Source organism: Uloborus diversus, chromosome 1 (genome assembly GCF_026930045.1).
Source record: "Uloborus diversus isolate 005 chromosome 1, Udiv.v.3.1, whole genome shotgun sequence".
NCBI classification, from domain to species: domain Eukaryota; kingdom Metazoa; phylum Arthropoda; class Arachnida; order Araneae; family Uloboridae; genus Uloborus; species Uloborus diversus.
Genome location: NC_072731.1, coordinates 246327106 through 246340515, shown reverse-complemented (window position 1 = coordinate 246340515; position 13410 = coordinate 246327106). Strand labels below are relative to the sequence as shown.

At 32.3% G+C, this 13410-nt stretch overlaps 1 protein-coding gene across 1 annotated transcript in view; it reads left to right on the top strand.

The window, feature by feature from the left end:
• The window catches only part of LOC129226518 (uncharacterized), a 35096-nt gene that overhangs the window by 13366 nt on the left and 8320 nt on the right, over positions 1-13410 (top strand). The window lies entirely within an intron of this gene.

The window sequence follows — 13410 nt, the reverse complement described above, 5'->3', positions numbered from 1 at the left end:
ACCAACGAAAAACTTCGACTTATCAGAAGTTCGACTTATGGCTAGTTTCGGTTTCCGACATTATAATGTTAAAAACCATCGAATATCTTATTATGTACATATAACAGACGTAATTACAAACTTAAAAATTTTTAAGCACAATATGCACAGTTTAATCAAAAATATTGAGAAAAAATATCAAAGGCATGAGTTTGGTTTCAATACTGCTAGAGCCACTTGAATAGTGCTGATTCTACTTCAGGAAAGGTGTACATCTTCATTCGTTCCAAATTCGGATTCATGGGTTCTACTGCTTTAGAAGTTTCTCTTTTTCTTTTAATATCATTGAGAGAGTACTTGCTTAGACATCTTGAATAGTAGAGAAAACTCACTCTGTCTCTCAGTAACTTATTAGCAAATGATCGAACTAAGGAATGAAGGGGAACGCGTCTTAACTTTTAGGTCAGTCTTTGAATAAAGATACAATCAGTTGACTTGATAGCTTAAAAGCGAATTTTTAGTCCAACAATATGTCAAATGTAAACAGTACAGTACAACAAGAGAAAAACTAACTCATTTCCACATGTGTAACTCCTTTATTGCACATTGTTTCAACAGGTGCTCGTCTTGCTTTAGATTTCTATTGTGCAGGAATTGCAAGTGAAGGTGAATTAATTTTTCTGTCGTAGTCACTTGTTCCTTTCTTTTTTTTTTTTTTTGTTCTTTCGAAATAAATTTTGAGTCATCTTTGAAAAAACATCAAGTTATAGGAAGTTATCTTCAAGATATTGAGAATAAATAGCATGGAATTAAACACAAAGGGGTCGGGACTTGACAAAAACTTCGAGTTATAGTAATATTCGAGTTATCAGACTTCAAGTTATCGCGAATGGACTGTATGCAGAAATTTTACTTATGAATATCTTCAATTTTAATAAAGGTTGTTCATTTTGTTAGGACAATGGCAAAAACTGAAAATGTGGCTGGGTTTTAAAAATGTACTACAGAAAAAAATATTTTTTTGCATAAACCAATTGAGACTTAAATCAAAACAGACAATGGAAACTCTATTATGTATTTCATTAATATTTATTTGATAACTCAATCAATCTAAAATAATACTGGGGAAAAAATTGAAAAAGGTTAGAAATAGATAACATCAATAGATAATGTCAAAAAACATAAAATTTGTTTGATGTACAGAATTCAGTTGAATAGGAATCCACTAGAACTATTTTATGTGTAATTTTCATTAACAAAGAATATGAGTTTTACTTTTTTAAATTTATATTTCTGTTAAACATATCATTCACATATTTTATTCTTCCAATTTTTATTAAGCATAACTCTTCTCTGTTAAAATTTAACTAAAAGATAAGAATTTGTTATTTGTTAGTTATAATTTCAACCAAAAACAGTGAGTAATTTTAATGTTATGAACTTTCCGCTTTCTTATGTTCTGCATTCAAAGTATTAAATGTTCAAAATATTAATAATTAATAAAACAGTAAACTTCACATTTAGATTGTTTCAATAACGCATTGTATAATATAAGTTTAATAATAAGAGTACTATTATCATATTAAAGATAAAAGTTACTAAAAATAAACTGCTGGCTGCGGTCAATCACAAATAATTATAGAATATGTTTTTGTCATTTTGGTAAAAATTGACAGAAAATGTATTTTGCCAGAACAGTTTTTACTGTTTTTTTTTCCACTCGTACACCTGGTTTTTAAGTAATTTTTTGAATAATAGGAAAAGTGTAACTTGTGTGTTTATTTTTCACTAATAGCAGTGAAAAAAAAATCCGATTTCAATGCAACAACACAACTGGTTTAGAATCATTCCCCCTATGAGCTAAGATTATACATTCATAAAAATTCAGATTAAAATTCAGCTGAGAAAAATAAATTATTAAAGCGATATTTTTCAGCCCGTGGGAGATTCAAACTCGTGACCTTCTCAGTATTAGCACTACTCTCTGACCGAGTGCTGTGTGATCGTCGTGTGTTCAAATCCCACGGAGGTTTTGAACTCGTAACCTTTACAGTAGTATTAGCACAACACTCTAACCAACTTAGCAAATGGATCTCCATTTTGTAATGCTATGTATTGCAATGTATAAGTAAAAAGAAAATGTTTGAAAAAAAATAACATTGAATTGACTTTAAAATTGGAAATCCAAAATTGCTTTAAAATGAAAAATAACAGAAGAAATCTTTTTTTTTTTTTTTTGAAAAAACAATCAAAAAATCTTTTGTTTCTTTAGTTTTTGCCGAATGAAGTAGTATTGAGCAAGTTACGGCATTCCTACAAAAAAATGGATTCTAGTAATTATTCTATTTAAGTAAACATTTTCTAATTTAATGTAAATAGTATTTCTAATTTTAATTCCTCAAATAAAAAAAACAGGTATTGAAAAAATCTTTTAATATTTACTTTAGAATGTAGCCTTCTGAAAAATGTTCTAAAATATGCAATGAATATTCAAGCTTTTTATGAACTATTAATGAACTATTAAAGCTTTTTTTGAATTTAATGCATGTATTGAATTTTAAGGTCTTAAAAATAAGAAAACAGTTTATACAGTGTTCCTGAAAAGTTATAAGTTTATTTGAAAACCTGAGTGAATTCTTCTTCAACAAGTAGCATATTTTTAAAATGTTATTTTCTCTGTAAAGTAAGCAACCACTGTAGCTGGGGCAAACCTAACCTGGCAGCAATGTGAAGGCTATGCAAATCCTAACCACAGCATTACAATGCTGCCGGGTTATGTTTCCCTTATCTATAGTTTTGTGTGCGATTCAACCTCGAAAATCAGGACACCGGAAGTTCATCTCATCTGGATTTTGGATTTTTTCCATCTTTTTGTTTTATTTATTTATTTCTTTCTTTAAATAAATTAATAATCTAACATTATTAATTTATTTAAAGAAAGAAATAAATAAATAAAACCTAGTTTTAATTTTTTTTTTTTTTAATAACTTTCAGGAAACAAAAAACTGAACAATCTATGAAAACAGTAATGTTATCAAAATGAAGCAAATGAAATAAAAAACCTAACAACCTTTTTTAAAAAAATTTAGCAGTATGATTTTTTTAACAATCCCTATTAATACTTGAATAGAAAACTTGAATTAGCTGTGAAAAATATCATTTAAACTAATCAAATGAAACTAAAGTACAGTGATTTTTGCCTCGCTATTTTTTTAACTGGTCAAAAATAGTTAATATTGGTTGATTTTTTTTTTTTTTTTTTTTTTTTATGAATAAAACCTTTTTATATATATAAGAGGCAATGTGCAGAGATTATCAAATTCTAGCAATTTCCTATCTAAAGACTTTGTTAAAATACATCAATTAGTTAAAAATAATTCGGTTTGAAAAATATTAAAAACTCGGAAAAATTAGCCCAGTTTAGAGGATTTTATAAGTCAAGATTTTCAAGATGATTGTACTGCACTTAAAAGTCTAAAGTTATAGTTTTGTTACAAACTTTCAACACTAATATTCTGACTTGAAAATTTAAACTTTAGTTAGTAAAGAGTGTGGGTAGATGGGCTGAGGAACCATTGTTGTTATCCCTCATGTTTTTCTTATTTACTGGAAAAAAATATGCCTTCCTCTTCTTGGTCAAATGGGAATGCCATGTGAGGCAGTGAGAAGCAAAGGGGTGTAAGTGACAAAATTAAAAAAAAAAAAAAAATGGAGATAACCAGTACAAATGGTAGGTGAACTCCTCTGTCTTTGGGCAAGCGATAGTACAATCAGACCCCAATTTTAGGAATTCATTGGGGCCAAAACTTTCATACATTAAATCAGGGTTATTCATAATATCTGGGTGTAAAAAAAAGTTAAAAAACTGCACTTACCTTATCTGAAACCCCAAAGAAGCAACTGTGCAAAAGTATCTATAATTACACAGTGTACACTTTTTATTTAGCATTTCATGACTTATTACTCATTAGATAATTTGAAATATTAAACTACTGAGTAATAGATGTTTGACAATTTCCTTTATACTTGACTCAAAATAGTTCTCTTTCGACTTTATGGAGAGCAGAAAATACTGTATCATTTGCAGCCTGCTGCATGAGATATGTTTTTAGTTTCCAGGCCATGTAAAGCATTTGAAAAAAGTAACAGTTTTAATGAGAGTTTCTTTATCGCTTTTCTGCATCACAATCAATATTCGTCGGTTGCCCCCTTGCCCATCAAAAATTGCTGATTCCAAGAAAAGTCTTTTTCTACTTTAGATAATATGGATATAGTAACATTTGGAAAACAATCCAATATTTCCTAACTCAAATTAATAAAAAATCTTTTTTTTTCGGCTGTTAAAGTAATTCGTTAATTCAGGGTTTATTATTGGGTAAATAGGGGGTTTTGCCTTCATATTAGTCGGGGGGGGGGGAGAAAAAATTGCAAAATTCGTTAAGTAGAGGTTAAATTTGTTAAATTGGGGTCCGACTGTACTAGTAGCTCTGGTAGGTGCTGCTATATAGCATGATTTAGAAAAAAAAATCAATGAAAACCTACCTAGGACTTTACTTTTAAAAGTTTTTACTCGAAATTTAAAAAAGTCCACTTACATCCCTTTGCTTCTCCCTGCCTCATGTGTGAATTTAGGATAACTGTTATTACAAACATTGTACAAATTATAAATTAAGTGAAAACGATAAATAACTGATTGGGTACAATTTTTTTTGCTACATGCATAGGCTTGCCAGATTCTGAAATGTTCAACTGGGACATCAGAATAGCTACTAATTACTAAATCTGGGGTAGTTATAAGTGACACAAGCAGATAAATTTAAACAGTTTACTTCTCACATGTTGATATTCATAAGTTACTTAACTAAGAAGAAATACTTTGACTGAGAAATAAAAATTTGATCAATATTTACATGTACTTTTTATTGGCTGAGACTTTTTTAGAAAGTCATTTTTGGTTTTAATCTCGCTGAAAAAATCTTCACAAAGCAATCCAATATTAATTTGTCATGCCAATGTTATAAAGGACAAATTATCCTAGATCTGCAGCAGAGGCGTGCGCATGGGGGTCACCAGGGGTACCATGGTACCCCCATTAGCTGATGTGTGCATCACATGACTTCCTTTTACCCCAATTTAATGTCATTTCCCCATTACTGGCAATTTCAATGTGATTTAATAGTTTACTCTCTAAATATCACCAACAGTGGCCAAATTGAAATCAGATTTTAATTAAAAATAATTGGCGACAAAACTTGGCGACCAAAAGACTGGCGATATATCTCCAAGTGTCCACCAAATTATAACACCACTTGAGTGTACATCGATATTAACAATGATTTCTTCCCAAAAAGGGGCAAAAGATCCCTTTAGAAACACTCGAATGCAACCAAACGGGGAGATGCACAACTAGATCCCACTAGGAGTCTACGTACCAAATTTCAGCTTTCTAGGACATACCGTTCTTGAGTTATGCGACATACACATAAGTACATACAGAGGTCACAAGAAAACTTGTTGTAATTAACTCGGGAATCGTCAAAATGGATATTTTGCATGTCTATACGTTCTTAGGCACTTATCCACGTGTGGTCGAGTCGAAAAAAACCTCATTATTCATCCGGGGGTGCGTAAAATAGAAATTAAGGACTATTTTTGAGTGAAAATTTTTTCGCGAATACAATACTTCCTTTTTTGTAAAAGGAAGTAAAAAGAAGAGATTAAAAGTCCGGAATGCCATAATGTTTTGCTGTAACGTGCAGGCGGCTGAAATGAGAATGAGGTGGCTGTTGCTGACAGGCAAGGCAGCTTCTACAAACCAGCTTCAGCTTCCACATCACACACTCAGCTTTCATCATTTTTCCTTGTATACGCATTTCATTTATGTTATGATTTAAAAAAATGTTTGAAATGAAACGCTGCTGCACGGCTATGTTTCTTGAAATCAATTCAGGTTCTAAACTTGAATGGGAACTCTTTTTAACACCCTTCAAATTGATTTTTAGCCGCTTTTTACAGGAATGAAGTTCATAACATTTTAACACTTAGCAAAAAATATCAAAGAACATTAGGCTTAAATTAAAGAAAAATAAAGATGCTCATGTGAAAATTTAAGGTGCTCGGTGACATGCCTATGGAGTCTATAGCATCCCCGGTGATCTCTAAGGATGGCGCCTTTCCCCCCCTCACCGTTTCATCGAAATTCATTAATGAAAATAACATGTACAGGCCGAGGAGTCAGTCACCTTTCTCACCTTTAGTCTCCTTTTGAAAATTTGGTTACTTTTAGTCACCTTTTGCAACTTTTGTCACCTTTCTCACCTTTTTTAAAATGCGTCTTAGGAATTTTTTTTTTTAAATAATTAAATCTTTGAAAAGTATCTGAATGGTAGCTTTAACAGTGAAGTTAATTAAAAAAATAGCCTTAAATATGCCCCCCTCCCCCACCTTGTTGTTTAAGAAAAATAGCTATGCTATCGGGAAATCGGGGAATTTTTTTATCGCTTGCAATTGCACCCTATGAGCAGAACCAGTCTTTCTATCCCTCCTACAGATGGACTTGCTCCTTATTTTCGGGAATGTATGTTAAAAGAAGTATGTTTATCCTATTATACTTTGAGCTTTGATGAAACTACCTATGTCAAAGACAAAAAAGAACTGCAACGAACAACAAAATATTGGTCTGAAAGCCAATGTTGCATCACAACAAGGCATCTCAAAACTTTCTTCTTGGGCAAGGCAGTTGGTGAAATTTCGATTGAGAAGCTATGTGAAGCACTTACCGAGAGTAATTATCCATGAATAAATGTCTCATGCTTTCCTTTGGATGGTCCTTATGTTAATAAAAAGGTTTTTAGGTTGTTTGACACTGTTATCCTTGAGACACGAGAAAAAAGCCTAATAAATATTGGTACTTGCAGTATTCATACAATGCATAATGCGTATGTCAAAGCATTGCATCTGAACTTCTTCTTAGTACTTATAGCTATTTTGATGGTTGGCCTTCCCGTTAGAAGGACTTCGAAGAAGTGCAAGCTCAACTAAATACACCTCATCACAAGTTCCTGAAACACACAACTACCCATTGGCTTACTCTTGGACCTGCAGCAAACAGACTACTGGAACAGTGGGATGCTCTTCAGTATTATTTTTTTTAAACCGACTTCAAAAAGGAGGCGGTTATCAGTTCATACCGTATGTATGTTTTTTTTTTTTGTTTGTCCACTCATAGCGTCTCACCTACTGAACCGATTTTGATGATTCTTTTTTTAATGGATAGGGGATGGCTCAACTTAGGTCCCATTACTTTGTTTGACCATATCCCTACTAGCAAAATTTCTTGCATCAACCTTGACAGATCTTGATATTATACTGACGGCGTCAATATTGACGTGTTTCATACTGCATAAAGCTTGCATAAAGATTAAAAAGCAATATTACTATAACAACACGTATGCAACATTGCATTCATCTTAAAATATCAATATTGATATTACTTTAAAATAACAACATTGCATACATGTTGACGCCGTCAAGATGATATTGATTTCATGCTGTCGCCGTCAAGGTAATTAGTACACAATAGAGCAGGCGGACCTTCGTCGATACTTGCGCATGCGCACTAGTTCTTTCTACCCAGCGTCCCTCGCATTGCTGGCACATTGATTCAGGAGTTGCACGTGGCTTTGCATTTTTTAGGCTTCGTTAAGTTGGTTGCTTAGTTATTAGTGTGGAATAGTATTGTTTTAGGAATAACTTATGAATAACTGATATTTGCATTTGTTTATTAATATAGTACTAAACAAGTCATCCCTTACGAAAATGGTTGATAGAGCTTAATAGAATTCTATAGAAAATTATATAGAAGTCTATAAGAAAGTTCCTATAGAAATTATTTCTATATAATTCTATAGATATCCATATAGAACTTGAGAATGAAGTTTCTATAGAGAATTTCTTCTATAAAGTTCTATAGAAACTGCTATAGAATTTGAGCATAAAGGTTTCTATACATAATAAATTCTATAAAATTCTATAGAATTTGTTCAGAAAACTTCCTTTACTGTAGAATTTTGTAAAAAGTTGAGAATTCGTTCATTTTGTTTACAATTATAGTTTTTATTAGTGTTTATATAATACTTCTAGTTTAGGAAGCCTAAAAAGCCCTAATTAATTAGGAAGTTTAATCCCTAAAATGAAATGGTTTAATTCCTAATTAATCTATTTAATTTTAAGAATAATTGTTTTAACAATTAATTATTTGTTAAGGTCATATTTTTTATTACAAGGGCGGATTGTAGTATGGTCTTTAACAATAATACTGTTGCATTTTGTCATAATTCCGATGACAAAAATCAAACTTAATTAAATAAAAAAATATACTCATAAACATTAAAAATTATTTATTATTTACAATGTTTAAGTTATTTTATAGTAATAATAAAACTTCTAAACATTGAAATTAATTCTAAAAATGTGAGAATTCGTAAAAATTCTTGTCAAGGTTTAGTAAATAAAATAATCAAAGTTCCAAGATGCAACTCCGTATTTTGTCGCGAGAGTTTGCCAGAAGCATTTCTCTCAATCTCTTTGCGCATGCGCCAGTCTGTTTTCCCTTTTCTGCCCCGAACGGCGCCGGCGATAGCGTCCATCTTGCACGTGCGATCCTCTAAGCGTTTTGCGATAAAAATGGCTGATAACCTTGCCGAATTCGTTAAAAGTATGTATTATTTTTGTGTTGTTTTGTTATATTTGTATTTTTATTGTTATATTAAACAAATTGGGAATGAAAAAACTTATAAATAGTAGTTATAAAACAAGACTTGAATTTTGAATCCAGAATGAACTTCATTATGCATCGGAAATAGCATTCGATTTTACTAAATAAAGCTCATGACTGAGTAATGACATTAATTTACTAGTGATTTTTGCGTTATAAATTTATATGTAAGTAACAATAACCGAAATTTGGACGTGTTAACATTGTTTTTTTTATAGTGATAGGGGTTTTAATATTTAATTAGCACTCCCAAATAGTACCACTGTCCAGTGTTATGAAGTGTCTTTATCTAACAATAATGTGTAATCGTTGTAATAAATTGCTGCACCTCATATTTTTAGGCATAATTTAGTTTTGTCAAACGTATATTAAATATGTAAAGCATTGTCATTGTGTTTTATGAGACTCTTAATAGGATCTAGAGGCTCCCAGGTAGCATCAACTCATCGGATTTTGCTCGGCCGATCATCGACTCCTCCTAAACTCATCGCGTAATGCACGCTGATATCGTTGCGATCAGAATCCGAGAACGGTTTTCGATGAGCTGTTTTTTATCGGAAAACTATATCCTTACGATCAAATTTCCCGATGAAAATTTGAGGAGCTGCATTTCATCGGAAAAAGAGATCGTAACGATCAAATTTTCCGATGAAAATTTGCCTAGCTACATTTCATCGGAAAAAGAGATCGTAACGATCAAATTTTCCGATGAAAGTTTGCCTAGCTACATTTCATCGGAAAAAGAGATCGTAACGATCAAATTTTCCGATGAAAATTTGCCGATCTGCATTTCATCGGAAAAAGAGATCGTAACGATCAAATTTTCCGATGAAAATTTGCCGAGCGAAATTTCATCCGAAAAAGAGATCGTAACGATCAAATTTTCCGATGAAAATTTGCTGAGCTACCTTTCATCGGAAAAAGAGATCTTAATGATCAAATTTTTCGATGAAAATTTGCCGAGCTTCATTTCATCCGAAAAAGAGATCGTAACGATCAAATTTTGCGATGAAAATTTGCCGAGTTACATTTCATCTTAAAAAAAGTAGGTCGTTTAAATTTTCCGATAAAAGTTTTCCCAATCTAAAATTTTTGGAAATCTCCCAACTGTTAAAATAGGATAAGTTTTATTATTCGAATATCCGACTATTGATCAAACGTAAGGCTATACGGATCAACATTCAGGGTTGAGAATCGGAGGAAAAATGACTGAGACTTTGACTCCGAATCCGATTCCTGGATTTTGGAAAGGTTTACTCCGATTTGCTGCAAAATCAATTCAACTTTAACTCCACGATTCCAACCCCGATTACCTCACTGGAATTGCGAACAAAATGAGACTCCGACTCTTGAATGATTTCTCTCTATCTCCAAAACAATTCCATTCTGTTCAATTTAACTCCCAAAATTACCGACTCCGACTCGGTTTGCGAGCAAAATGATCGACTCCGACTCTTCACTAGCTGGCGCCACAAGTATATTCACTGAATAAAATTCTCACTTTCCGTTCAGAAATCTGTCATGGCCTTGCCCCCCGATAGATGGCGCCACAAATGATTTTTCATTTAATACATTATTTTCCTCCTTGTGGAGAGCGTTGCTTGTTTAGTGGTTAGCGTATGAATATCGTATTCCAGAGGTCTAGGGTTCGATTCCCGGCTAAAGCAAATTAGATTGAGCTCATGAATCACGTTCATCAAAAGTTGTTAAATTAGAAATTAACTAAACAAGTTATTAAAGTATATTAAATAATTGTCCCAAATGACGTCATCCGAAAATACCCCTTCTGAAAGTTTTAAAGATGGCGGAAGTGTCACGTGATCATCCAAGATGGCGGACCCATCTTCCCACTGTTCATTTTTTTTCCTCCTGCTTGTCCCTATATCGCGGTTGTTATTACTTCTCATCGTATTTTCATCCTAAATTCATCGCCTCGGAACAGCACTGCCCGTATAATGGTCCAAATCTCATCGTATTTTCATCCAAAATTCATTGCCTCGGAACAGCACTGCTCGTATATTGCTCCAAATCTCATCGTATTTTCATCCAAAATTCATCGCCTCGGAAAAACACTGCTCGTATATTGCTCCAAATCTCATCGGTATAGGGAGCAAAACTCATCGGATACCGATGATCGGATTCTACTATTGCCGATGAGACATATTGGAGCAATTTCCGATGAAAACTCATCGGAATCCGATCATCGGCCGATCATCGACCGATCAAAGTTTGATCGGATTTCGATGAACGGCCGATGATCGGCCGATGAGTTGATGCTACTCGGGCTGTATAGGAAGATCTATATAGGCTCTATAAGAAGATCTATAGATACTCTATAAGAAATACCTGTATAGAGTTTTATAGAATTATGGCCCAATTTTCTATAGGGCAGCTCTATAGAATTCTATAAAAATAACTCTATAGAATTCTATAAGAAGTATACAGAATTCTATAGAACTAATTTTATAGAAACCTATAGAATTTTTCTCTATAGAATTCTATAGAAAACGGCCTATAGAAAATTGGGCCATAATTCTATAAGACTCTATATAGGTATTTCTAAAGAATTTTTTTATAGAATTCTATAGACCATTTTCATTGCAGACGATGTGCGATCAATGTTAGAAATGGCCGAAAATAACAAAGAACATGAAGCCCAGAATTTCGTATTATCACTTCAATCTCACGAGTAAGATTAATTTTATTCAATGGTTATTTATGTTATTCTTTGAGATAAATTCATATGTTTTGTCCATGGGATATTTTCAATGCTGACATCCATTTGAAAATGTTCTTTATTGTATTTATTTATATATTTATTTATTTATTATTTTGCTACCTTTACTCTTAAATGTGCTATAAAAACTTCCGCAATTATTCCTAAATAGGCATTTTATGTCTTTATGATACAATTAGAAGCAAGAATTTAAAAAATAAGTCAAGTATTACGCAAAACGAAGAAACTTACATTTTTTAAATTAAATTGCGAGTACTATTAATATCTTTATATGAATTTCCAATCAGATGTCAGCTTTAAGAAAATATTCTCAGACTAGAAAACTATCTTGAAGAATAACAGAAATAATTAAAGAATGAACTTTAATTCTCGAGTTTGAAGTGAAAATAATACAAATAAATAAATAGATAAAACACCTTGCAAACGTGCTGATTTCATACTGTCATGTCAATGTATCCTGACATTTTCCTGTCATATCAATACGTATGCAATATTACAAAAGCAAGATCATCTTGTCTAGACCTTGATTTCATGCTGTCATGACAACATCTTGATATTATCCTGTCATATCAATACGTATGCAAGATTACAAAAGCAAGATCATCTTGCATAGACCTTGATTTCATGCTGTCATGACAACATATTGATATTATCCTGTCATATCAATACGTATGCAATGTTACAAAAGCAGCCTACCTTGATATTTTCCTGATATTATGCTGCATACACCTTGTCAGTCAATATTGTGGCAGCCTGCTGACAGCATAAAGGGAGTAACATAACAACATTGAGGCAGTATTAATGCAAGATGATTTTTCTTGCATGTCAACCTTTATGCAATACTGAGGCAAGATATTTTGCTTACTGGGATTTGTTCTTTAGAAAAAAAGTTATGAGCAAAAAAACAGTAAATTTTATGCAATTAAAATGATATTGTAGCGAAGTTCGCACTTTCATTCATGGATAACGTTGGCTCAGTGGTAGAATTCTCGCCTCCCACACGATCGACCTGGGTTCAAATCCCGACTAGGATAAAGTGAATTTTACTAAAATTTTGTTTCTACTGTTTCCCGCATTTTCTCGAATGTTCTATTAATTTCTGTATCTTTCCAAGTCTGGAAAGTTCCAGCACTTTCTCAAGTTGTATATAAGGAGATGTAACGTTCATTCGTGGTTCTGAATAAAGATCTCGAGTTGAGACTAACGAGTATTCGCTTCATTTGGCTTTCACATTGTCCTATCTTCATCTACGCGACAATATGAAACTCATTGTTATAAAAGTTTGGTGCCATATAACAGTAACATTAATAGTAATTGTAATGATAATTTTGAATAAAGGCTTTTCTAAAGCAATACAGTGATATAGAGCCGAACTTCTTACAAGGTAACTTCTTACTTTTACTGAAATATCTACATTTACACTAAAAAGAATGAAATAAAAAATTTTTGAAAAAAAAAAATAGAACCGACTTTAAAATTGCTCTAAAAAGTGAAAAATAATTTTATTCTTTAAACACCATCGATAATACTTTTAAACATAATTTTTGAAGTTGGCGCAAAAACAAAAAGTAAAATCCATTGTAACCATGCTTCGTTCATATTTTTATCAAAAAATCATCCAAAGTTAGGAACGAAACAGTCATATCGTTACTCAAATATGCTGTCATCAATGCGTAATGCATGTGGTAGTGACCCAGTAAGCAAAATATCTTGCCTCAGTATTGCATAAAGGTTGACATGCAAGAAAATTCTTACTCAATAGAATCTTACTCATGAGAATGAAGTGATAATACGAAAATCTGGGCTTCATGTCCTTTGTTTCAAAGTCTAGGGACGGAAAAAGTTATTTTCGGCCATTTTTAACATTGATCGCACATCGTCTGCGATATGACTTGTTTAGTACTATATTAATAAACAA